Consider the following 27,299-nt stretch of genomic DNA (forward strand, 5'->3'; position numbering starts at 1 on the left):
TTGATATGAACAATTTCTCCTCTGAAACCAAGCAATAAATATTGCTCATATTTGACTGAGCATCCCTTTGGGGCCAGGATTCAAAAGTGTACTAATGGTGTGGCCGACCTACCTGGGGCCTGAGGGGCGGGGCCAAAAGGGGTCAATTTGGCTAAATTGCTATAAACAACTTCTTCTCTGAAACTAAGCTATGGATATCGCTCATATTTGCCTGGTACAACCCCCTGGGTAGGGATTCAAAACTGTATACTTGGGGTATATGACAGAGCTGACCCCCGGGGAGCTAAGAGGCGGGGCCAAAAGGGGTCATTTTGGCAGAATTGATATAGACAACTTCTCTGAAACTAAGCAATGGATATCACTCACATTTCTATGGCAGCATGGTCATGGGGTGGGGATTCAAAATTGTACAAATTTTGGGTGGGGTCAAAAAGGGTCAATTTGGCTAAATTGATATGAACAACATCTTCTTTATGAAACAGCTCATATTTGACTGGTAGCATCCTATTGGGTAGGGATTCAAAATTTTATAACGGAAGGAACTGACCCCTGGGTGCAGAGGGTGGGGTCAAAAGGGGTCAAAATTACATACTGTAATCCAACCGCGAAGTGTTTACTCACAATATAGTGAACGCCAAGACAACTACAACATTATTTCAGATAATAAAGACAATAAAGGATATTGGACTTCCGACAAACATCGGCCCTACCTATGGCGAGATTGGATGATTTAAAGTTCGATCCTATCAAAAAGCTTTACAAAATGACGACATCAATGGGGGGAAATACTGTCTGTTTTCTATAGTTCATCGTCCAAACGAGTCAGGTGTGATTTACATGTAAATCATTTATATCAATGTCACGTTTATGTCCTACTAATTCCGGTTTATAGTATTATTAGTATAACATGAGTGTACTTAGTTTACAGTGACACTTCGGCGCCACTGTAAATATGTACCCTAGAGGTCAGATTTAATTGTAACGTAAAATAAATGCGATTTTCACCTCGCGATCCATACACTAACAAGATTCATTCTTTAGGTAGTCACAGACGGGCGTAATTGATTATCTGCATGGAGATATTTAATATAAATATCCACAAACCAGAAAATAGTACATTTTGTATATAAAGGCAGGAACCCATGGATTCCGAATATGGAAATAATAAGGAATTATTGCATATAATCTTAGATGTTTCACAATACTGCATAGTACATATCTGTCTTGAATGAAACATACCTGGTAACCGAACAGGAAATGGGAGCTCGGTCACCACTCCCTATAAATGACACATTCGGAGGCAACGTGCCTGCTGCTACGCGAGGATAATGTTACGAATTTACAGTCTACCAGTCGTAGATTATCTATATATATCATAACATGAAATGAGCCCGACATAAATACGTATTTCATAAGAGAAATTTCCGACAACTTTCCTTACCACGCTTTGCCGGTTGAGCATGCCGTTCAAAATGGCGAGATTCCTCAACTTAGATTCAGACACAATTCCAGACCAATTATCTTACCTTATATTGTAAACGAAGCATGCCTGGATCCTTCGGGATGTTATTAAGTTACTTATAATTGTGTTATGCATGTACACCCACCGCAAACATGGTTATTCTGCGAAATTCTGTGAGTGAATTCCGCGTTTGTTTACACTTTGGCGGACTCCAGAAGATGACGTCATTGCTCGACGTTGATTGGCTGATGCAGTCCCGGCGGAAAGTATAAAAGCCGGCCGAGACATCAGCAACCGACTCCCTTTCTCTGACCGCTACGAGCAGGCAGACGTGTAGATCCGGTATCAGACTTGCATTACAGAATGTCTTCTGTACCACCAAAACGATGGGTACGCATTTAAAAACGATACACTAATCATTATTAGCGATGTTTTGGGTATTTGAGGCATGGAAAGGTCTGTTGAAGCTTTTGTTTACCTTTGCAACCAAGACTGACGTGATGCATGATGGGATACTCCCAAAAGCAGACGATATAGTTAAAGAAGGAAACAGATATACAAACAGTCCTTACGTAATCATTACATATACCAAACAAAATTAATAGCCGATCATAGTTCACGATCCAAGGGAAGTAACTGGAATTAGAAATGGGCAACAACTACTATTTCTTATATTTATATTTAAAGTAGAGCAATGGAGGGTATTATCGTCAGATCGTCAGTTTTTACAGAAGTTTTGAATATTTCATTAAATGTTGAAGTCAAATTGCTGTTGTTTTCATTGAACAAATTTGTGATTTTTTAGAACGTTTCTGGCCTTATTTTCATTCAGACAAAGTTTCCAAACAGATAATATTTACGTTTAAATATTTTAATAATCTTCATGTCATAATTTTCTGATGTTCTTACGTCACTTAATAAGGTAAGTGCATCATATTTCTCCTATCAATATCCAAATCTCGAAGCAAACATTGGAATGTTTGTGATACATGTGAAGTTCCGCCGCGTCTGCTAAGTTGACCCGCGTTGTATGTACATACGGGCTTCTTTGATGCCGTAAATCGGCCTGACGATGACTGCCACAATTTGGTACACTGGAGGCAGTTATCGTCAGTTTTGCACAATCGAAATAAATAACCTAGTCTTTTAGAAGACCCAATTGTTTGGTCAGTATTTGATCTGTGTCTTCCAAGTTTCATCTGTTATTTATTGATATCGTAATATTGTATTAGCATACGTAACATCGATGCTGAATGTAATGTTAACTGTTGCAAAGTGCTTGAAAGCTCGGGCAGCACGTGCAGAAACCCAAAACATTTCCGACAACGATATTTGCCCGGTTGCATATTTGTTTAACGGTTTAAATGCATTTTTTTTGTTGATCAATGCATGTTCTTTAAACGTAGACATGATATTTTTTGTGTTTATAACAAGAAACATTTCAAAACGCATGAAAATATTGACGGTGACGATAACTGCCTCCACCTGACGATAACTGCCTCTGTTCGGCCGGAAATACAAATAAAGTATGTTCCCTCGTATAAGTGACAAACGCTCAACGAGTCAGACTCGGGTAAACACAACACTAGCCTAAGCTTAACCTACAACAGTTATTTTATTTTTATGAACAGTATTCACTGGTAATGAAGCAGTCATACTTAAACTGACGATAATACCCTCCATTGCTCTAGTCATATCGCCCACAATATTACCAGTAGCGTGAGAGTGGCTAACAGTATCAAAAGTTATGTATTGTATCTGATATATCCGTTTTAATAATAATAAATGTACCACTGTTTGTATTTGACGTGTTTGTCAACTTACTTTAATTCCAAGATACTGGACAGGAGCGAACCTAAATTTATGTAACCCCTTCTGTTTCTGTATTTCTACCATAAAGGTTATCTACATAAACTGGGTTGGAAATACGGGAGCAGGGGGCGAAACGTTACATTGGCGTCGTCGGCAGGATAAACTTTCATTTATAAGTATCTCCTGTATCTAGTTGGAAAGAAAAGAATATCAAAGACAAACACTGAAAATAATTGTTGGTCATTTTTAATCAAATAATGGATGACTCAGGTGAAATTATTATCCAAAATAGACAAAGGTCTTGCTCTCCCAATTTTCGTGTAGTAGATCAAATTGATTCTCCTCAAAGATACCAAGCCTCAGATAACCAAACATCAGCTACAAGTCCTCCATCTGAAAATATAAATAATGCTGGACTATTAAGAGCTATAAATCAAATAGGGGAACATTTAAATGTTCTTTCTGAAGATTCAAGATATATGAGAAATCATATTAATGCTATTGAAAGTAGACTTGATAATCAAAATTCAAACACAAATTTTGTAAGTAGATCTAGTTTGGGAAGTCACGAGAGCCACCATTCCCCTTTTAATGGTTCAAATAGAAATGAAAATCACACAGCATCAAGGCTCATACAAAGACATGAACCCACACATGAACACAGAAACACAAACATATCTTTTTCAAAACTAAAACCTCAAAATTATGATGGGAATGGAGATTTTGAAGAATATCTTTCCCAATTTAAAATCATTGCTGATATTAATCAATGGGATTATAGGGAAAAGTCTTTATATCTAGCAGGCTCACTTGGTGGAAATGCTAGGGCCTATCCTTACAGAGTTAAGTCCTCTTGACAGACAAGATTTTGATTCTCTGGTGAATATTCTGAATATCAGATATGGGTCTATTGAACGCTCAGAAATGTTTCGGGCAAGACTCCAAACCAGAACAAGAGGTAAAGATGAAACTCTGTCAGAATTAGCTCAATCTATTCGTAAACTGACTAGACAAGCTTACCCTACTGCAGATTCTTCACTTACCAATATTTTGGCATTAGATCAATTCATTGATTCAATCTCAGATTCAGATATAAGGCTGAGAATAAGGGAACTTAGACCTAAAAATATCAATGAAGCAGAAACCCATGCTGTAAGGCTTGAAGCACACAGACTGGCCAATAAGCAAAGGGGAAAGTCTGTTCATGTTAACCAAATGTCTGTACAAACACAAACTAAGCCTCCACAGCAATACATTGAAACTGATGGGGAACAAGTAAGTGTTGGTGCACTAACAAGAAGTATTCTTTCTCTTGAAAGAACTACTAAGCAATTAATAAGCACCTTTGGACAAATTGATAGACCTCAACAAAATCACAACAGACAAAGAAATGTCTGGAATGGGAATGGGAATCAAATGAACCAAATCAATTCCATCAATCTCAAACCCAACACTATGGACATCAGTCCAGAGGAGATAATCGATGGGCGCTGTCTTATCACAAATACAAAATGGGATAGAAAACCTGTATGTTACTACAGCAAAGTCTTCAGTGCTGCTGAAAGACGCTATTGTGTTACCCGCAGAGAACTCCTGGCAATAGTCAGTTCAATTAAAAATTTCCATCATTATCTATATGGACAATTTTTCAAAGTCAGAACTGATCATGGAGTTTTAACTTGGCTCATCAATTTCAAAAACCCTGAAGGACAAATTGCCAGATGGTTTGAGTTTTTAGCTACCTATCAATTCAAGATTGAACATCGAGCTGGTCGATCACATGGAAACGCTGATGCCCTTTCAAGACGACCATGTTCTGAACAGAATTGTAAACATTGTACAAAGGCAGAGGAAAGGTATACCTATGAAACTACCACACCAGCTAATACAGTTAGCAATTCAACCGCTAGTTGTTGTCCTGTCTGTACACGGTCACAGTCAAATGGTCCAGAAACATGTATCTCAGGTTCAGCCCCTGAAAATAAGAAAAATGAAACATTAGAACAGCCATTCAAACAAGATAGTGTATTGGAAGCACAAACCAATGATGACACTATTGGTTTAGTCATGAAGTGGGTAAAAGCTGGTAAAAGACCAGACTGGAATGATATATCACACCTCAGTGAAGAATGTAAATATTACTGGGTGAGATTTGATTCCTTATGCTTTCTTGACAATATTCTTTGTCATAAATGGGATGATGTACAAACCAAATATCAAATGGTTCTCCCAAAGAAATTGCACAGTTTAGTACTAAATGAACTACATAATAAAGTTTTGGGTGGTCATTTAGGCTACAAGAAAACTTTGTCCAAAGCACGAGACAGATACTTTTGGTATCATATGTCCCAAGATATTAAACATTGGTGTTTGAAATGTGACCAATGTGCAACCAGGAAAACTCCCCACAAGAAAGCTAAGGCACCAATACAAAAATACATCGTAGGAGCACCTATGGAGAGATTAGCCATAGATGTCCTTGGGCCTTTACCTTTAAGTAAAAGAGGTAATTCTTATCTCTTGGTTATTGGTGATTACTTTACCAAATGGGTAGAAGCTATTCCAATGAGGAATTAGAAAGCTAATAATATTGCCCAGAAATTGGTAGAAAGAATAATCACGATATTTGGTGTTCCAATGGAATTACACTCTGACCAAGGTCCAGCTTTTGAGAGTGAAGTTTATACAGAAATGTGTCATATCCTTGGCATTGTGAAAACACGTACCACACCATACAGACCACAATCAGATGGTATGATAGAACGTGCAAACAGAACTATTGAAAATATGCTCTCAGCTTTTGTGGATAAAAAAAAGAAAGATTGGGACGAACACATATATACTCTCTAATGATGGCGTATCGATCCGCAATCCATGAATCCACTGGTGTTTCACCTTGTGAGATGGTTTTTGGGCATCAGGTCAATTTGCCTGTAGATCTTATGCTGGGACGTGTGAAACCCTTAAATGAAACACAAGAATTAGCATCAGAGTATGCATACAAACTAGCACAATCTATTGAAATCATCCATAAGTTTGCAAGAGACAAATTAAACATATCAGCCTCAAATATGCTCAAAGAGTACAGTAAAAAGATACACAAACACCTGTATGAGCCAGATGAAGCTGTATGGTTATATTAACCCCAATTTAAAGGGTTGGGTAGAAAAATACATTGCCCTTGGCAAGGACCTTACCTAATAACACAAAGAATAAATGATGTGTTATACAGAATACAGAAAAGCCCAAAATGTAACACTAAAGTGGTTCATCATGACTTACTCAAACCATACAAGGGAGATAATAAGCCCAAATGGTCATAAAAAGATAAAAGATTGACAATTAAACATTTACTACGAGTTTATGGTTTTGTCTTTGTAAAACTTACCACTATAAATATATTTACCTTGGGTTCTTATTATGTCTTTCCAGGTTCAAAGGTATGTCTGTGGGATATGTGACCACTTTGAATCACCACAGAGGAGTCACGTGGAGCGTCACATGACTGGTCAGCATTCGAACTTTGCCTTTATGTGCCAGGAATGTAAACGTCTTATGGCAAGACCTGGCATGAAGCATGGCTGCAATGCAACAATTTCCACAGTTAAAAGGTCAAATATGGAGTTTGGACCTGAGGAGCAAAAGGAATTTCAAGCTTTCCAGGCGTCCCGCGGAGAGAAGGTAAAAGTTGTCATGAGGGAGTTGCCCTTGGCCACAGAAAAAACACTCAAAAAAGGAGCCACCACCACTAAACGGAAGATCAACGCAGTTCATTGAAATTCCTACAAAGAAGCAGGCCTTCGCAGCTCCATCTGGAATGGGAACGTCTCCTGGTGAGAAAGCTCTGGAAAAGGGGATCCATAGCATAGTACCACAGACCCCATCGTTAAGCAAACGTAATTCTAGAATTCCTATCCGTCGTGTGTCATTTCGCAGTTCTAAGGAGACAAAGGCATCTTCATCCTCTTCATCGTCAACAGTTTCCTCCCCATCCATCACCACCTCATGTTTCACTGCTCCGGTTCAACATTTGCCATCTGCAAATATGGAACCAGCCCATGGCAAGTCAAACTCTACTCAGACAGGAATGGTGAATAAAACATTATCTATTTCTACCAATGGCCGATTAGAAGAGACAAGGTCATTGGCAGCAGTTGAGGAGTATATACCTGTAAACCCATCTGGGGATGCACCATGCACCGCTTCCTACAGACCCACCAACAAGAACAATTTCAAACTCCAAGGCCTCATGGAGTGCCAGGACAATAGCTGTGTGTTGAACGTCGGGGGTCGCAGGTTCGAAACGAGTAAGATCACCCTCAAGGTAGATCCCTCATCCGTTTTGTCAGACATGGTATCTGAAAACTCCATCATGAGACCATATCAAGAGAACAATGTCGATTGTTATTTTTTGGACAGAAGTGCTAAGATGTTTGACTTTGTTTTATGTTTTTTTACGAAATGGTCCAAGTGTTACTCATAGGAATCTTCCCTGCAGTATTCCACAACTCCGGGAGTTGCTCACCGAAGTTGAATTCTACTGTCTAAAGGAACTGAAGATACTGGTAGCGCAGAAAATGAAGTCTCTATTGCTGAACTTCAGTGAGGAACTGTAAAAAACCAAAACAAACTATGAACTGTAAAGACATTTGTACATATCACTATCTATTGAATACCATCTTATCATTATCAAAATATTCATAAATGCTTAGGCATAGAACGTTAAAGCTATTATATATATGTATATATACATAAATCATAATCATTTGAACTTTAAAATTGAAGCTGAATCATTAGTCAGGGTTGAAATTGTTATCTCATCACTGTTGACTTTGAAAATGTATAATTAATTTACAATTTTTATTGTTATCACTAATTCACTTACCACTCAAGTATTGTTATTCTTGTTGAACTCAGACACAAATCAAGTTAATTCCTCACCTGAAGGAAAAAACATAAGTTATATATCTTATTGTATTGCAAAATATGTAATTATTATTACAATATTTATTGTAGCAGAGTATTTATAACTGTAAATATAAGTATGCTATGTAATTAGTTCATTAATATTATTTATTGATGTATATTCCTGTATATATATAAAATTCGTTATGCTAGCGTTAAATATGAAAGTTAATGTGCATGGACAAAATATTTTATCTAAAATGTATATAGGCCCCATGTGGTCTAACGATATCAACATTCATGATATCCTATATTCATGTATATATCCATTATCTTTATGTAAACATTACTTTACTTTGATGAAATATGTTATTTATTACAATTATTTAAATCACATACCTTGAGTTGTGAGGTCTTTGATTGTCTGAGGTAAGAATCTCAAATCCAAGCCATTCGTTGGGCAAATTAGCCTAATCGACCTTGACACGCCTGTGATTCAACAATCAATGGAAATTTCCAGAAAATTAAGTAAACTGTATCACGTCATTCGGGACTAATGCTCTACGAAGGAGGGGGCAATGTTACGAATTTACAGTCTACCAGTTGTAGATTATCTATATATATCATAACATGAGTTGAGCCTGACGTAAATACGTATTTCATAAGAGAAATTTCCGACAACTTTCCTTACCACGCTTTGCCGGTTGAGCATGCCGTTCAAAATGGCGAGATTCCTCAACTTAGATTCAGACACAATTCCAGACCAATTATCTTACCTTATATTGTAAACGAAGCATGCCTGGATCCTTCGGGATGTTATTAAGTTACTTATAATTGCGTTATGCATATGCTTGTGTTGACATCTGACAGTCCTTAGATTTATTATATCGTCGGTGTCGGTTTTGAAACGTTGGATTTAACTAAAAAGAATTAAAAATAACACATTCTGAGATAAATATGTATCATATCAGCAATAAACCAATAGGGCTACACAGTTAAAATTTCATAATAAATGATTAGACAATTATCTGAGCGAAAATATAACTCCGTTAGTAGAATAGGCCTACAGGCCTGTTGTAACCGGCCTACCCTACAGGTTTGTCATTTGCCATTAAAACATGCAAACACACACAATCACCTGGCAATGATAGGAAGTTGAATAACAGCCATAAATAAACAAAAAAGTTCATAAAAAAGAAAATGTCAAACATCACAACCGATGAAATGGTTCCGTTTGCGTCACCTGTGTATTTGGAAATTGGGAATTGGCTCTTAAATGAACGAACATTCGCTAAAAATTACACCCCTCGATGTTCATATAAAGAAATATTTATTTTAATTGTAATACAGAGTCTATGTTTGTGTAGAGTAACCAGGAAAACTAGATCTAACTGTCATCCTAGCCTTTTAATATGATCATCGCTATCGACGGACCTACCTTCGTCATTCTATCAAGAAAACCGGTTAAACACATATAATCCTATGTCACAGAAAAGATCGAATACTCGTATCGAGTCACTGTTCGCTGATTCACATGTATGAAATTGCCAAAATCACCGTGAATTTAAAATTACCACCAAAGAAACATCGCCGCGTCATGGCGATCGAAATCGACATCACTCTCAATAGCCTTGAACTATGCATGGAATTCCAATGACAGTCGTGACGTCATGCAGTGACGTAGTATTTCATAAAAAAAAAGTGACTTGGCAATAAAAAGTACAGTGTGTTCCGTGAAATGATCAAATATGTCGAGGTGCACATCAAATCATATGTCAAATTGGAAAACTCATTTCAGCGTTGGATTTGTCAAAGTATTGTTGACAGAACTTCTTTTCCTCGGATGTTGACAATTTGATCACGGCCACGTCACAAGTCGGTCAAGTTACGGCATTTTTTATCAGCGAATTGTTCATTCGTTCATCACTTAACCACACAAGGAATGAAATTTGTGTGCAAACTAGTTTGCCAAAATCGGGTATGTTCTTTCAGAATATCATAAGTACAAAAATTAAAAAATTGAAGAAAATGGATGACTGAGGGACACTTTCGCCAGAAATTTGGTAATGATATGAGAGAAAAAGACTCTTTCATTATGTGTGTATGTAGGATAGGGATATTCCACCCTCGGGATCACAAAATGTGGTAAAACCCTCGGAAAGCCTCGGGTTTCACCACATTTTGTGACCCCTCGGGTGGAATATCACTATCCTACATATACACATATGAAAGAGTCTTATAATATTATCACCGTGCCCAAGGTCCACATCGGGGTCTCTTAACTGTGAATACGGGGGTCTCTATTCTAAAGCGGTAGAAAGTTGGTCAGCTAATTATAAGGAAGGGTGTCTCTTGTGTAGTGAACTGTGAGGTTGGTTGGGGACTCGCTGATTTACATCCCAGATATTATAGTTAGGCAATGAAAATAAACACGTCTTTCCTGTTCCAAATCTTTCTGTATTCTAACAATTATAATCTTTTATCACAAGAGATTTACAAAAGGGGGAATAACTCCGATACATACTGGAGTTTTATTATCTCCCTTAGACTGTAATGTATAATCTCCTCACACCCATATAACTATATACATAACATCCCCGCCTACAAAATTAAAATTGGGGATACACAATTTTACTATGGGTGTGGAAGATTACAATAAAAAAAACGAGTAAAGAGGTTAACCGAATATTATGAAAAAATAATAAATCACTTTAAAGTTAATGAAGTGAAGGATCAAAATATAGTGGTAAAAATGAGAAATTACTGCAGACCAAAATTACACGCATACCTCTCATAAGTACCTGAGCTGGCCAGGCATCAAGTGTACTTTCACACTCCGATTAATTGTCTGAACAATTTGTCAAATTATCACTCTATACTTTATAACATTACACTTTGGGAAAGTTAAAAATAATCAGTAACATATTTTTTTAACAACTATGTTAACAAGTACATCTTAAATTGGATAAAGTTTTGGGACATTTTATCAAGCTCAAGATTATATAATGAAAACAATACATACAGGTACATATAACATCAATTTAGTTTGTTCTGGCAATACTCCACTAACTGCATAACATTACAGCATTAACATGTTGCGTCATAAGACCATGTGATTTAAAGTTATAGAGAAATTGACCATAATAAAACTTACAACATTTAAATAATCTACAATATTAACCAGCTGCCAGCCTTATATTTATCCATATCAGCCTTATCGTAGCTTTATATACGTGCTGAAAAATACCTCGGTGTGGCCTTATGGTTCATAAATAATCACATCATACAATACCAATTATCACCAAATACTACCAGCATCAAATCACCAAAGTTCAAAAAACATTACAATGTACCATATAATACTACCCGAAATCCATTTAACAACATAATACAGTTGATATACTTATTGATTACATGTATATGCTCATCCTTTAAAAATGTAAACCAAGCATCACAAGTTATTCACAGTAATATCAGCAGAGATTTCGCTCTTAATTGAATAGTATAATTCCGATATAATTTTTCTGAGAAAATACTCATGAACCTTTGGAAAACAATGATGCTGTGCAATATAATTAAGACATGTGTAACCGGTCGTTTTGAGCCGGGTCGGTTATTCAAATTGTCTACACCATGACTCCAACGCTTGAGTTCCAATTCATAATTTATTAGTCCATAAAACACCCTAAGATAACAAATAACAACAATAAGTAAAATAGTTACAATCTCAAAGTGGAATAATCCATCCCACAATAACACGACAGGTGTACGCACCTGACGCAACCGGAAGCATAACGCTTAGAACTTAAGATTCAAGAACACCTACTAACCCAGGCGTAATCATAAACGTTACAACTACTACTGAACTATGCACATTACAGATCTGACAAAGTAGCAAGTGCGTAACGCTTATACAAACAATGACAATTTCTCATGTACATGGATATTCTTAAAAATGATGCTACCAACACAATATAAATGGAGCCATATAAAAAACCTACCTCTTCATTTGACGAAGAGGGCTCGACTCCCGGGGAGACAACCCGTACAATATTACAGCGCACATAAATGCTACAATAATAAAATAAACAATATTTACTAACATGTACTAGCACCGTATACTAACTACAATGTTTAATATAAAAGGCTAAATGCATAACGCCTATCAGCTAAACCAAAACGTTTATCCACACAGAATAAATAATAAGAAAGTGGCGGGAAATTCAATTTCTGGACAATCTTTACCAATAAGTAAATTATTTCAATTAATTTATAAAGGAAATAATTGACATTCAACATATCCAAATATTACTACATACAATACAATATACATTAAAGTTAGAAATTATGAAGTACTCACAGTGATGTAGATTGGTACAACACGGATGCGCTAAATATATAGACGCAACATATACACGTCCACTCACAACGGTGTCTAGTACGGGAGTGACGCTACCCTAAAAAGCGCGGGTGCGCATTGACCCATGGTCACTCTACTATAAAAATAACTCTGACCTCTGACCTGTTAAACAGGTTTACATATATATATAAATAGCATACGATACAACTGCGTACACATATACATATGATAAATACGGAGCCTGTACATGCACAGTAGTACAAAAATGGATAAATCTAAATAATACCCAAATGTCATTAAATAATGACACTGTTACATTCTCCCCACCTTGTATGAAAGATGTCCACATCTTTCCAGCATCACAATGTTCTTACAAAAAACTACCCATATACAAAAACTTTAAAATACAATTCGCAGTCACATATTATATGACCATCATGTTCAAAAAATATGAACGACATGATAATACTTTTATAAAAATTCAAAAACACACAAAAATTGTACACCTTCCTTCCCTGTTCTCAAAGAAGATGTTCACATCTTCCACAAAAAAAACTCCATCAAACAAATGGAAAATACCAAGTAAAATGTACAATGTATTCAGGAAAAAAATTGATAACGATAAAAACAGATATATCCCAGGTATACAAACTCCATACCTAAGATTTCAAAATATGGAGCAACGTATCCCTAGCAACATCAGACATTCGATTAAACATATCTCCTGCAGTAATGTTAATTAAAACATAGCTTTCTTCTCCCACTCAGCAATCTCGGATTGGAAACATGCCTGTTTACAGACAAAATCCCCAGACTGCATCCAACTCGGAGGCTTCCTTTCCCTTGTAGATCTCCTTGGTACTGGAGTGGGAATTGGTACTGCTGGTGGCACATCCTGAGTAGGCGGAGCGTTGATTGGATCGGCTGGTGGCGTTGCTAAATGTTCAGGTTGAACTCCAGCTTCCGGTTCTTCCTCACCCAACTCGTCATCATCATCATCATCATCTGAACTCGAGTCGTCTGCGGATGAAGAAGAACTCCCTTCCGGTATGGGTGGCCTCGAGATGTAGGTTGCTACATCTTCTCCCATGTCATCAAAATCATCGTCGCTATCACTCGTTGACTGGTGATCAGAGACTGACTCTACAGCTGGTTCCAACCTCCGACTCCGGGTTATCCCTGTCCGAGGTGCTGGACATGGCCGAGCCATCTCAACCTTATTCCCCATGGGCAGAGATCCAATGGGGAGTAGATGGTTCCGATGCAACACCCTGTCCTTGCCGTGACCGTCCTCCTTCCTTACTCGATATACTGGAATGTCTGGATTGTCCTGTCCCACGACGACATAAACATCAGACTCCCATCGATTGCACAATTTATGCCGCCCCTCGAAAGCTAAAATCTTGACCAAAACTCGGTCATCAATATCCAAAACTGCGTGACGAGCCTTAAGGTCATAGGTGGCCTTCTGGCGCTGCTGAGCATCTCTAGCCTTCCTGCTGGCTAGCTCAAAAGACTGGCTCATCCGCTTCCTGAGATCCTTAACATACTGGGGTATCTTCGGGGCTGCCTCACTCTCACCCAATTCAAAAACCAAATCAACAGGTAACCGTGTCTGGCGTCCAAACATCAACTGGAACGGCGAGTAACCTGTTGAGTCATGTCGAGTAGAGTTGTATGCAAAGGTCAAGGGTCCCAGGTGACGCTTCCAATCACGCTTCTGGTCCACGTCTAAAGTCCCAAGCATATTCATCAATGTACGGTTAAAACGCTCGCAGGTACCGTTACCACTGGGGTGGTATGGCGAGGTCCTGGACTTCTCAATCCCCAACAACAAGCACAAATGGCGGATGACCTCCCCACAGAAATTAGCACCCTGGTCCGAGTGAAAACGACGTGGTATACCATAGTGCTGTATGTAAGCTAACAGTACATCTGCCGTCGTCCTAGCGAACATGTTCCGCGTCGGAATAGCTTGAGCGTATCGCGTAAAGTGATCCGTCACTACTAGTACGTAGGAATATCCACCCTTGCAAGTCTCTAGAGTAAGGTAATCTATGCAGACCAGTTCCATGGGCTGTGTCGTAACTATGGAAACCAATGGTACCCGCTGTGTGGTAGGGGTTTTGCGCAGCACGCATCGCGGACACTTCTTTATCCAAGCATCTACATCCTTCGACAAACACGGCCAGAAGAATCTATCTCTTAACAAAGACAATGTCCGATCGCGTCCAGGATGGCCGACATCATCATGTAAGCATGTCAACACCTTGTCTTTCATAGAACTTGGAATGAAAAGTTGGTCTATTGTCGAATCTCCTTGCTGCAAGCATCGATACAATACCCCACGTTTCAGCTTCAAACTGTCCCAAACCCTAACAATAGTAGCCCACTCAGGATTCTTAGGAATCGCCTTCTTACTTGGACGTTCTTGGCGACGGACGAGAGGTAGTATCTGTCCAATGAGAGGGTCCTTAGACTGTAGCTGTCTCCAGGTGTGAGGTGTCATAGCCTGTATATCCTGTACATCTTGGTCCAGTACATCTGCAGCATCAGCTGACATACAAACACTCTCCACCAAGGGATCTTCAGCAAATACCATTCCCTTACAGACTGCCTGCACACCGTCTATGGATATTTCCTCTGTGTGGGTATCTAGCTGATCATCTTTGCTGTCTGATGAAACTAGTAATCTGGATAAAGCATCTGCAGCTACATTCCCCTTTCCAGGTCGATACTTGATGTCAAAATGGTATGTAGACAATGCTGACAGCCATCTATGTCCTGTAGCATCAAGCTTAGCCTTCGTCAAAATATAAGTCAAGGGATTGTTGTCAGTGTAAACAGTAAAGGTCCTCCCATACAAGTAGTCGTGGAACTTCTCTGTGATGGCCCACTTGAGTGCTAAAGATTCCAGCTTATGAGCGGGGTAGTGGCGTTCCGACTTACTGGTTCCCCGGCTGGCGTAATGTATGGGTCTAAGCTGTCCATCTTGATGTTGGTATAACACTGCACCCAATCCATTTCCCGAAGCATCAGTATGCAACTCAAAAGGTAAACTGTAGTCTGGATATCCAAGTACCACAGGACTGCAAAGTACATCCTTCAGTCGTCTAAATGCCTCTTCCTGCTCCGTATCCCATGACCACTTGATGGCACTGGATGGTAGCGGGCTCTTGGACCTCTTTTTACGGGTAGGTGGTAGTAAATCATTCAGTGGACGGGCGATCTGACTAAAATTCTTCACAAACTTGCGGTAATACCCGGCAAATCCCAAAAACTGCCTAAGCTCATCTGAGTTACAAGGTGTCGGCCAATCACGAACCTTCTCTATCTTGGCAGGGTCAGCCTCGATTCCACTTGCCGAAACAACATGGCCTACATAAATCACCTTATCTCTGAAGAAGTCACATTTCTTGGGAGATAATTTCAAGCAACTCTCATGAAGACGCTGAAATACTCTTCTGAGACGATCCAAATGTTCATCATATGAGTCTGCGAATACTATCAAGTCGTCGATATAGACTAAACAAATAGTCAAGTTAAGATCACCCATACACTGTTCCATGAGTCGCTGAAAAGTGGCTGGTGCGTTGGTCAATCCGAACGGCATTCGGTTAAACTCATAAAAACCTAACGGACCCACTGTAAATGCTGTTCGCTCCTTGTGCTCCTCAGCGATCATAATCTGATGGTAACCCGACTTTAAATCAAGTTTGGTAAAATACTTGGATCCTGACAAACTCTCCAAGATATCATCGATCCTTGGAAGTGCGTAGGAATCCCTGATGGTACCTCGGTTGAGTTGTCTGAAATCCACGCACATACGTAAAGATCCATCTTTCTTTCTAACAAGGACAATATTACTTGCAAACGGACTGTGGCTGTGCCTAATAACTCTCGCCGACAACAGTTGCTGCAGGTGCGTCCGTACTTCCTCGTACATCGATGGAGGAATCTTCCTATGCCACTGTTTAAAAGGTCGATCATCAAGCAACTCAATCTTATGCTCCACAAGATTGGTACAGCCAAGATCCTCATCACCGTGAGAAAAGATATCCTCATACTCCCTGATCAGGTTGATTCCCATCTGAAGCTCCTCACCATCAACAACAGACTCGGTAAAGTCTATCTTCTCCATAAATTTGGGCAGGACTCTCTCCTCAGTAACCGGCAACTCCTGAACTATCTGACTTCCGGTATGACGTAGTATGTGAGTGGACGTGCCTACAGGTGTCTCCGCGAAAAAGCTATATTTTCTCCTCATAATTATACTCTATCCAACTTAAAGTCATCAAGAGTGAAGGAGTAATGTAAACAGAGAATTTCTGTGGAACTGAGGACAGTTTTTCCGTCGAAGAAAGAACTGGTTTGTACATTTTTTCTCTTTTGAGGTGTACCTGTATACGTGTCACGTTCTTCCCGCACGTGCATTCTACTATCATAATCATGCCACCAAAACAAGGGAAAAAAAGTGAGTCGGCTTATAAATGTGATGAATTTTCTGACATTAGTGAGTGCTTCAAGCAGTTAGAAAAAAGAATATCTGGAGAAATAGCAACACTAAAAACTGAAATTAATCAGATAAATGTTGAACTGAAGTCCGTCAGGGACAGAGTCGGCGAGAACGAGACAGTATTACATAATGTGAACGAGGATATCACAGAGATAAGAAGTAGTGTTGCCACAGAAAGTAATGAAAGACTCAGTCTTGAATTGTGGGGGAGAAAATGGAACCTCATATTTCGGGGTATAGAGGGGGAAGTGCGGGAGGCACCACGGACCACCATAAAACATGTGCGGGAATTTCTTGCAAAGACCCTGGAAATGGAAGAAGATATTAGTAAAGATTTCTTATTTACGGCCGTCCATCGTCTTCCCAGTGGTCAACCGGGAAAGAAAAACATTATTGTTCGTTTTTCGGCCCTGATGGATAGAGACTATGTCTTAAAACAGGCCATATCCAAACTCAAACCGGGATCGGGATTTGCTGTTGTACCAGACCTACCACCCTCTCTAGCAAAACTTAGACAAGAACTGCTCGGAAAAAGAAGAAATCTTCCAGTAGATGAGAAGAAGAAAACCAAACTTATATATCTGAAAACCGCGCCGTTTCTGACTCTCGAAAAAAAAACTTAAATTTACATGGACATGTATGTACAGTGTATGCGCGACATACGCGAACAAAACACGCGAGTGACGTTTCGAAATATGAAGTGACATGATGTCCGGAAAGACAGTTAAATAATACACACAAATATATACAAATATTATGTACTATATATCGAATTGACTCTACATATAATGTGTACGGGTACTGTTGTTTGTGTCTGTCTTAATCATCATTTATATTCATATAAATATGTAGTGGTTTTCATGGTTATACAAAGTTACAATGGAAAAAAATGAGTCAGCGAAATCCTATACTCTATATAAGTATTGTCCATGCGGTGTATTCTGGTTCATATAAAGGTCTATACTGCAGTATAGCCAGGCATATTCAGGTACTTCTTGTTTAGCAAGTAAGACAGTCGCGCATTAGAACACGAGTGCACGTGCACACACTGCCGCTACATTAGTCGTTACACTATAATAACACACTGGTACAGATGCATATGAGTGTGCGTATTTCTCACATGATCGTATATAGTTTTATTCTCTTTATTGATAGGGTAACGCCACAAATTGTACATCCAATACGAATTTGGTACGTCTTTGATACTGTATTTATATAGCTGGTAATGTGTTAGTTAGACAGGTTTACATAACTAGTATTACGCAATAATTTGTATTATCCATTTTGATAACAAATCATCATATCACAGTAAAAGGCACCATATAAGTTGTAGCTCATTCGGCATAGTTATTTTTGATTATGATTGTAAAATACGAAGTACCGGGTGGAGATCTTTAAAACAGGAAATGGCTCTTACAGTTACACATGCGCACTACTCACAAAGATGGCAGCCTCCAGTAGCAACACATGTACCGTACCTATGATAACAAGTGATGGGCCAGGTAAATATACCGAACGGTATAGATTTATATCATCAGGACCAAACGGTTTATTTTTTATCAATATCAGTGTCGTGAATCTTATAAATCTTTAAATAATATAAATGTCTGACATGTATTACAAAAATAAATATGGAACTTGGAAGTCAATAAACAAATGTATGCTATAAACTGCAATGATACTTTTTTATACTCATACAACTGATTGATGCCTCTGTTTTATACTCATACAACTGATTGATGCCTCTGTATCTTATGGTGTAACATGTACTTAACATCGCTGAAGGTGCACGGTGTCAAATGGTACTATTTACTTTGTATACATATTGTGTGTTTTTGTTTTAACGTTTTTCTAACTTTGAAAGGAGACATCTGTAGGTGGAATGATGTACAATGAGTTTCTTTTGTTTTCTAATAATTGAAACGATTTGTAGACTTGTAAGTGTAATTATAGAGGAGTTCTCTATAATGGATAGAATGGGAAGCTGGGGGGGGAATAGAAAATGTTTTTGAAAAAAATAATCACATCATCTATATAATCCTGCAACTTAATGTATTTATACTTCTATTTTTTCATTCTTATGTTACTCTCGAATATGTACATGTTTTTGATCGCTGTTCTGGGAATCATGTAACCATACACATCCTTTATCAGTATTTCATTGTATCTATTATTTTAAAAACATGGCAGTATTCATTTGACTATGGCTGAAGGTCTCAGGATTGGAAGTATTAATTGTAGAGGTTTGTCATCAGATCCAATAAAGCGGAGAGATATTTTTGATAAATGTAGGCAGAAGTATGACATTACTTTTCTTATAGATACACATTCTGTTAAAAAGATTGAGAATTCATGGAAAATCGAATGGGGATATGAAGCCTGGTTTAGTTCGTATACATCAAATAGTAGGGGTGTAGCAATATTGTTTAAGAATTCTTTTGGATTCTCTTTTTTATCAAAGAAAGAAGACAAAAATGGTAATTTTTTAATGATAAATATTCATCTTACTTCATGTGATAAGAATTTAACTTTAATTGCAGTGTATGGACCAAATGGTACAGATGTAAACTTTTATCATCAACTCTCTAGCCATCTTGAATTTTGTGAAAATACCTCTCTCATTATAGGTGGTGATTGGAATACACCACAGAATTATGCAAAGGATACTAGAAACTATATAAATAGGAACAATGCTATAAATCGAGATAAAATTTTGGACATTATGGATTCATTTGATCTTGTAGATATCTGGCGAGAACAAAATCAAGATATAAATTTATATACTTGGCATGGTCCAAATAATAAACAGGCAAGGTTAGACTATTTTTTGATATCTTCAGATTTGGCTCCATTAGTTAATAAGAGTGACATAGGGATAAGTTACAGGTCAGATCATAGTCCAATATCAATAGTACTAGATTTTATAAAACAGAAAAGGGGAAAGGGAACATGGAAGTTCAATAATAGTTTGCTGAGAGATCAAGAATATGTAATTTTAGTAAAGAGATGTATTAATGAAGTAATTAATCAATATGCAGAAAATCCAGAAATAGATAATAAGGACTTATTAATTTTTAGAATCAGTGACTCTTTATTATGGGAAACATTAAAATTCACTATTAGGGGAATGACTATTGCTTATACAGCACAGAAAAAAAGAGATAGGGGGAAGGAAGAGAAGCAGTTAGAATCCAAATTAGAAACACTACAAAAAGCAGAACATAGACAAGTAGAACATATACAGGAATTAGAAAATGAATTGAAATTACTTAGAGAAAAGAAAATTAATGGTATTATCTTAAGAGCAAAAGCTAGATGGAAGATAGAAGGTGATAAAAGTACCAAATATTTTTGTAACTTAGAGAAAAGACACTATCAGGAGAAACTGATTCCTAAACTTATAAAAGATAATGGACATGAGGTAACAGATTTAGGAGATATTTTACTTGAACAAAAACTCTATTATGAAAAACTCTATACAAAAAAAAACATTGGATAATAATCAACATATATTTTTTGATGAAACAAATCCATTTATGAAAAAATTATCTACAGCTCAGAGTGATCAATTGGAAGGTAAACTGGAATACTGTGAGTGTCTTTTCTCAGTTAAAAACATGAAAAATGATAAGTCACCTGGTATTGATGGATACACTGCTGAGTTTTATAAATTTTTCTGGGTAGATATCTATAGATTTCTGATACGTTCTTTAAACCAGGCACATAGAGATGGTCAGTTTTCAATTTCACAGCGACGTGGTATGATTACATGTATTCCCAAGGAAGGAAAATCCAAGTTATATATGAAGAATTGGAGGCCCATAACACTTTTAAATGTTGATTATAAAATCGCATCATCAGCTATTTCAAACAGAATAAAGAAAATTTTAGACACTCTTATTAGTGATACACAAAAAGGTTTTATTAAAGGGAGATATATTGGTGAATGCACTAGATTAATTGCAGATTTATTAGAAAACACAGAAAAAAATAACATTCCAGGACTCCTTTTATTGATTGATTTCGAAAAAGCTTTCGACTCTTTAGATTTTAATTTCATCTTTGACTCTTTACATTTTTATGGTTTTGGGCCTTCAATTATTCAGTGGATTAAATCCTTATATAGAAATAGTTCATGTTGTATTACAAATAATGGCCACTGTTCAGATTTTTTTGAAATACAGCGTGGAGTAAGGCAGGGCGATCCTTTGAGCCCGTATATTTTTATCTTATGTGTAGAACTACTTAGTTCAGCTATAAAAATTAATCCAAATATAAATGGCATTACAATTAATAATTCAGAATATTTAGTAAACCAGTTTGCAGATGATACATCTTTCACATTATCAGATGATCCAGTTTCCCTTGCAACAACCTTAAATGTTTTAGATGACTTTGCAAAAGTATCAGGCCTCAAAATAAATCTTGAAAAAACACAAGCAATATGGATTGGGGCAAGACGGGGTTGTGGGTTGGAACTTCTACCCGAAAAAAATTTATTTTGGAACCACCAAGGTGCCTTTAAACTTCTTGGTATTAAATATAATTTTCAAAAAACAAACATTTTTGAAGATAACTACATTGAAAAACTAAAAGGGGTTCAAAAATTATTAAAAGATTGGTCATTTAGAAATTTATCCTACATTGGAAGGGTAACAATTATTCGAACTCTAGCTTTGCCTATTTTTATTCAGACTTTAACTGTCCTCCCGGACCCTCCTTCATATATTACTACTGAACTACAAAAAACTTTTTTTAATTTCCTATGGGATGGTAAGCCAGACAAAATCAAGAGAAATATAATGTATAGTGATTATATAAATGGGGGATTACGCCTACCACATGTTTTAACTTTTTGTCATGCTTTAAAGATGTCATGGATAAAAAAGATTATGGATCCCTCAAGTCATGCAGCGTGGAAAACATTACTTTTAGATAAATTAGAATGTGTTGGAGGGGATAAAATTTTTAAAATGACTAGAGATGGTTTAACAGAATTATCAAAAAAATTTAATACTTTTTGGAGGGAAGTTTTCATATCTTGGGCCTCTATACAAGAACATGTATCCCCCACAACCCCCGAAGAAATAATATCACAACCTATTTTTCTCAATAACTATATTAAAAGAGGCAATAGATTTTTTCTCTTTGAACACTGGTGTAAAAAAGATATATTTTTTGTCTCAGATTTATTAGAAAACAATCAATTTATGTCCTATGAAACTTTTTCTCATAAATACAGTATAAATGTAAACTTTATAGAATACTTTGGTGTTATTAATGCCATACCAAGAAACTGGAAGGACATTCTACGGAATAGTAATGGTATTGTAGATATACCTATAATTCCATATAAGTTGATTAATTATTTGAATACACACGATAAAGTCACTAAATATTTTTATCATATTATGATCAGACCTCTTTCTGAAAAACCAATTAATAGCCAAAGAAAGTGGCAAGAAATATTAAATACTGACATCAGTGATGAAACTTGGGAATTACTTTATCTTCTACCAAGGGAGGTAACTGATGATACTAAACTTATTAACTTTCATTATAAACTAGTACACAGGATATTGTATACCAACACTAAGTTGATGAAATGTAAACTTTCAGAAACTGAAAGATGTACCTTCTGCACAATTGGAAGAGAAACTATTCTTCATTTATTTTGGGATTGTAGTATTGTTAAAACCTTCTGGCTTTTGTTTATGGAAATGTTGGAAAACAAATTCCAAATAACTTTACCTAGACACCCAATGACCTTTCTTTTTGGTGTGACAGACATAGAACATAATTATGAGATAAACTTTCTATTGCTGCTTATGAGATACTATATATATTTGTGTAAATTGAAAAACACAACTCCAATATTTTCTGAAAGCAAAAAATACATCAACCATTACAATAAAATAGAAGATATGGGATTATATACATATCATCATAAAAAACAAGAAAAGGTAAAATATAAATGGATTTTTATTAATCAACTTTTAAGTTAACTGGATGGTAAATTACACAATTTTTGTACTTTTGGCAAACCAAGGAGTTTGTTAACTACACACTTTCTGTTTACAGTTTTACCATGTTTTCGTGAGGTAACAATTAACAGATACATGTTCATATTTTACATGTGTAATATACTGTACATTCTTATTATGAATGTAAAGAAAAGTTCAGTAAAGGTAAAATATAAATGGATTTTTATTAATCAACTTTTAAGTTTAACAAATAATTAGCTGGTGGGCAAATTACGCAAATATTTGTCTATTGTCAAACCAATGGGTTTGTAAACTACACAGTTTCTGTTTATAATTTTACCATGTTTCATGAGGTAACAACAGGTACATGTCCATATTTTACATATGTTGTACTTGTACATGTATATTAGGATTATAAAGATAAGGTCAGTAAAAGGGAAAAGGTAAAATATAAAGATAACAAATTAGCTGGCTGGTAAATTACTTAATTTTTATCTATTGCTAAACCAATGGGTTTGTAAACTACACAGTTTCTGTTTTAAAATTTAACCATGTTTCATGAGGTAACAAAGATACATGTCCTTTCATTTTTACATGTGTAATATACTGTACATTCATTTTAGGAATATAAGGAAAATTTAAATAATCTATTTAGAATTGTCATTGAATATTAAGTTGTAATGTGAATAATACGATATCCAATTACATATGCGATGTATAGATGTATGTGATTATGTGGAAAAAATTTGAATAAAAAAAAAAAAAAACTCCTGAACTATCACAGGCTGAATCTCACACAGTGTAGCCCCAGGAGGAATTACAAATGTGTGGGTAGTAACGTTAGACAGCTGTACATCTATAAAATCGTTGCTACTGGTATTACAAGAGATGAAAGAAGGTGTAATATCAATATCTCCTGCCAATGTGGACCTCTTGGAACTCTGTAAAACTCCGCAGGTAACAGGGTAGGGAACCTGGTCAATAACTCCCTGTATTGTAACAGTAGAGTTAGGCTTCAAGATCTGCCCCTCTGTGGCTGCATTCTTGACCAAAGCAATAACATTACCATTCCTAGCCAACTCCCGATCCCTCATGGACAAACACCGGAAAGCTAAAAACCATGGAGTTCCAAAATTCCCATGCTGGGCATACCGGACTCCCAACTCCTTCCGACAATCCTCCATAAGTGGTGTGAGGACATTAGTTCCCAGGAGAACAGGTACACGGGTATTATACTCGCTGTCTGGAACAATGAGGAATAAACAACTAAGATCCCTGCTCCCTCCTAACCCATGAAACCTAACGCTAGCTTCCACATATCCACTATATGGCAGCGGCTGGCCATCAGCACACTCTACCTTCAAAATGGTATCAAGCTGTCTTATCGGTAAATGGTGTAAATAATCCTGTCTAAACGACTCGCTAACAGTAGAAATAGTGGCCCCTGTGTCGAGGAGTGCATCAACATCAATTCCCTCCACCTGTATGGTTACCTCATTAGTGCTACCGACTAACTCAGTTGTCCGTAATGACCTTGCCATAGGTGTAGGACCTGTGCTTCTCTCACCTACCGTTGGTCCTTCGGGGTAGGTGGCTTCTCGTTTAAATCATCTGGCAACACCGTCTTGCAGTTGACTTTAATATGCCCCCACTGATTACATCGCCAACATTTTACATTAGGTTTAGACTGGTTGCCGGCTCCGTAACCTCGACCTCGTCCTCGAGAAGTATAACCTTGACCTCTGGGTCTGTATCCAGCATTACTGGGCGGCCCCTCCTGAAATTTCTTCTCTAAACTCTTAATAGCTGCAGTGAGCTGATTTACCATTGTCTTCAGACCGGTAGCCTCATCTTCTTGAGCTGGTGCTGAGGTTGCTGATTTTGCTGTGGTTGGCTTGACCTTGACCCCATCTTTACTATGTCGTGATCTTTCTATGGACCTCACAGCAATACAAAGTTCTTCAAAATCTTCTATAGCGTCAGCCTTGTGTCCGGATACTTCCCGCAGATCTTGTCGAAGCCCAGACCAAAACTTGTTGTGAAGCCTCTTATTCCTGTCCACCGACGACAAAGACGGGTCAGCACGCGTCAACAACCCTTCAAGACGACAAGCCCAGTCTGTCACAGACTCCTCTGAAGACTGATGTGCCGAGTAAAAATCTTCCAACAGTGTCTCCTGTAAGTCGACAATACCATACAAACTATGCAGCTTTGCCAATATCTGGGAAGAAATTGCAGATGACCCCAACCTCATAACAGTTTCAGCTGCAGGACCACGCAGAGACCTTCTGATGGACTGACGAATAACCTCATCATTCTTCCTCGCATCTATTAGACACTGGACATCATATCGCCAAAGTTCAAATGATGATTCCCCTTTACCATGCTCACCAGAAAATGTAGGTAATTTATAAAAACGGGTATCCAAAACAGATGAGTTGACCTGTAATGGAACAGCATCTCCAGCATGTGCACTATCCTCTGACTGATCACTGGCCTCTGTCTTAACATCACCACTTGCCTCAGGTAAACCCTTGGTCGCTCTCAAAAAATCTATCATCTGCTTCTGTAGCATCTGTAAGTTCTCACTACCTGCCTTGCCCTCCTTAGTAGATATCCTATGAAACATCTCAGCCATCGCTCTAAATGGATCTTCGGAAACTGGTGCCTCAGGCTGTTGCTTCGGTAAGTTGAGTTTATCTTCCCCCGTTGCCATGGTTAAATGTGATACTGATTATATAATATTTGTATAATAATTCAAAAAATAGTACTGTACATCAGCAAAAATCACCAAATTCAAATAAATTGCAGTGATAAGTATGAAACAATAATATCTGTAAAGAATCGCCACAATACAAAGTGTATATCAGATGGTAATACACATGGAAACCTCAAGTTCAATGTATCATATCATGAATACATGTATATGTATACAGATGAATAAATTGCAATTACTAATTAGAATAAGTTGACAAGATTCAAAATAAATACAGTGAAATACTATTTCAAATAGTTTTAAATGTGGTTAATTATCAACAAAATATTCACAGGTTGTATGATGAGATATTATACCACAATCAGCTTAAATGTACCACAATGACTAAAGCAAATATGAAATGTCTCTACACGTAGGCTAAGGCTAACATATCATGACACTGGCCCCGTGCCTCAAATGTAAACAAATGTCACTGGACACACAGCATCCATGGCGAGGTAATTCACACGAAATGTGGAACAGACAAGCAAATCGCCAAATATAATCAACACATATGCGAGGCTATACAGTTAAACATAACACAGAATACCTCATGTTCATGTCAGTAGGATTTATCACTGCACTGCAAAGTTCAAGCTACGAAAACAAACACCATGTCGTTGAAACATCATCACAGTCTTGTGTAAGTAGACTTCCGTTAACATGGACTCCTCCAGCGAAGGGGTGTTGTGTAGAACACACATACATGGGCGCCAAATGTAACCGGTCGTTTTGAGCCGGGTCGGTTATTCAAATTGTCTACACCATGACTCCAACGCTTGAGTTCCAATTCATAATTTATTAGTCCATAAAACACCCTAAAATAACAAATAACAACAATAAGTAAAATAGTTACAATCTCAAAGTGGAATAATCCATCCCACAATAACACGACAGGTGTACGCACCTGACGCAACCGGAAGCATAACGCTTAGAACCTAAGATTCAAGAACACCTACTAACCCAGGCGTAATCATAAACGTTACAACTACTACTGAACTATGCACATTACAGATCTGACAAAGTAGCAAGTGCGTAACGCTTATACAAACAATGACAATTTCTCATGTACATGGATATTCTTAAAAATGATGCTACCAACACAATATAAATGGAGCCATATAAAAAACCTACCTCTTCATTTGACGAAGAGGGCTCGACTCCCGGGGAGACAACCCGTACAATATTACAGCGCATATAAATGCTACAATAATAAAATAAACAATATTTACTAACATGTACTAGCGTCGTATACTAACTACAATGTTTAATATAAAATGCTAAATGCATAACGCCTATCAGCTAAACCAAAACGTTTATCCACACAGAATAAATAATAAGAAAGTGGCGGGAAATTCAATTTCTGGACAATCTTTACCAATAAGTAAATTATTTCAATTAATCTATAAAGGAAATAATTGACATTCAACATATCCAAATATTACTACATACAATACAATATACATTAAAGTTAGAAATTATGAAGTACTCACAGTGATGTAGAT

General features: G+C 37.2%; 1 protein-coding gene and 1 long non-coding RNA gene across 3 annotated transcripts in view; one reads left to right on the plus strand and one right to left on the minus strand.

The window, feature by feature from the left end:
• LOC117327142 (neutral ceramidase-like) overlaps nt 1-27,299 on the plus strand; it is a 155,626-nt gene that overhangs the window by 80,754 nt on the left and 47,573 nt on the right. The window lies entirely within an intron of this gene.
• LOC117327164 lies at nt 10,616-27,208 on the minus strand. Its single transcript, XR_004532589.1, has 2 exons — nt 26,345-27,208; nt 10,616-11,864 (listed from the first exon to the last, which is right to left on the minus strand). It is a non-coding gene; the product is annotated as an uncharacterized LOC117327164 (long non-coding RNA).

This window comes from Pecten maximus, chromosome 1 (assembly GCF_902652985.1).
Source record: "Pecten maximus chromosome 1, xPecMax1.1, whole genome shotgun sequence".
Taxonomy (NCBI): Eukaryota; Metazoa; Mollusca; class Bivalvia; order Pectinida; family Pectinidae; genus Pecten; species Pecten maximus.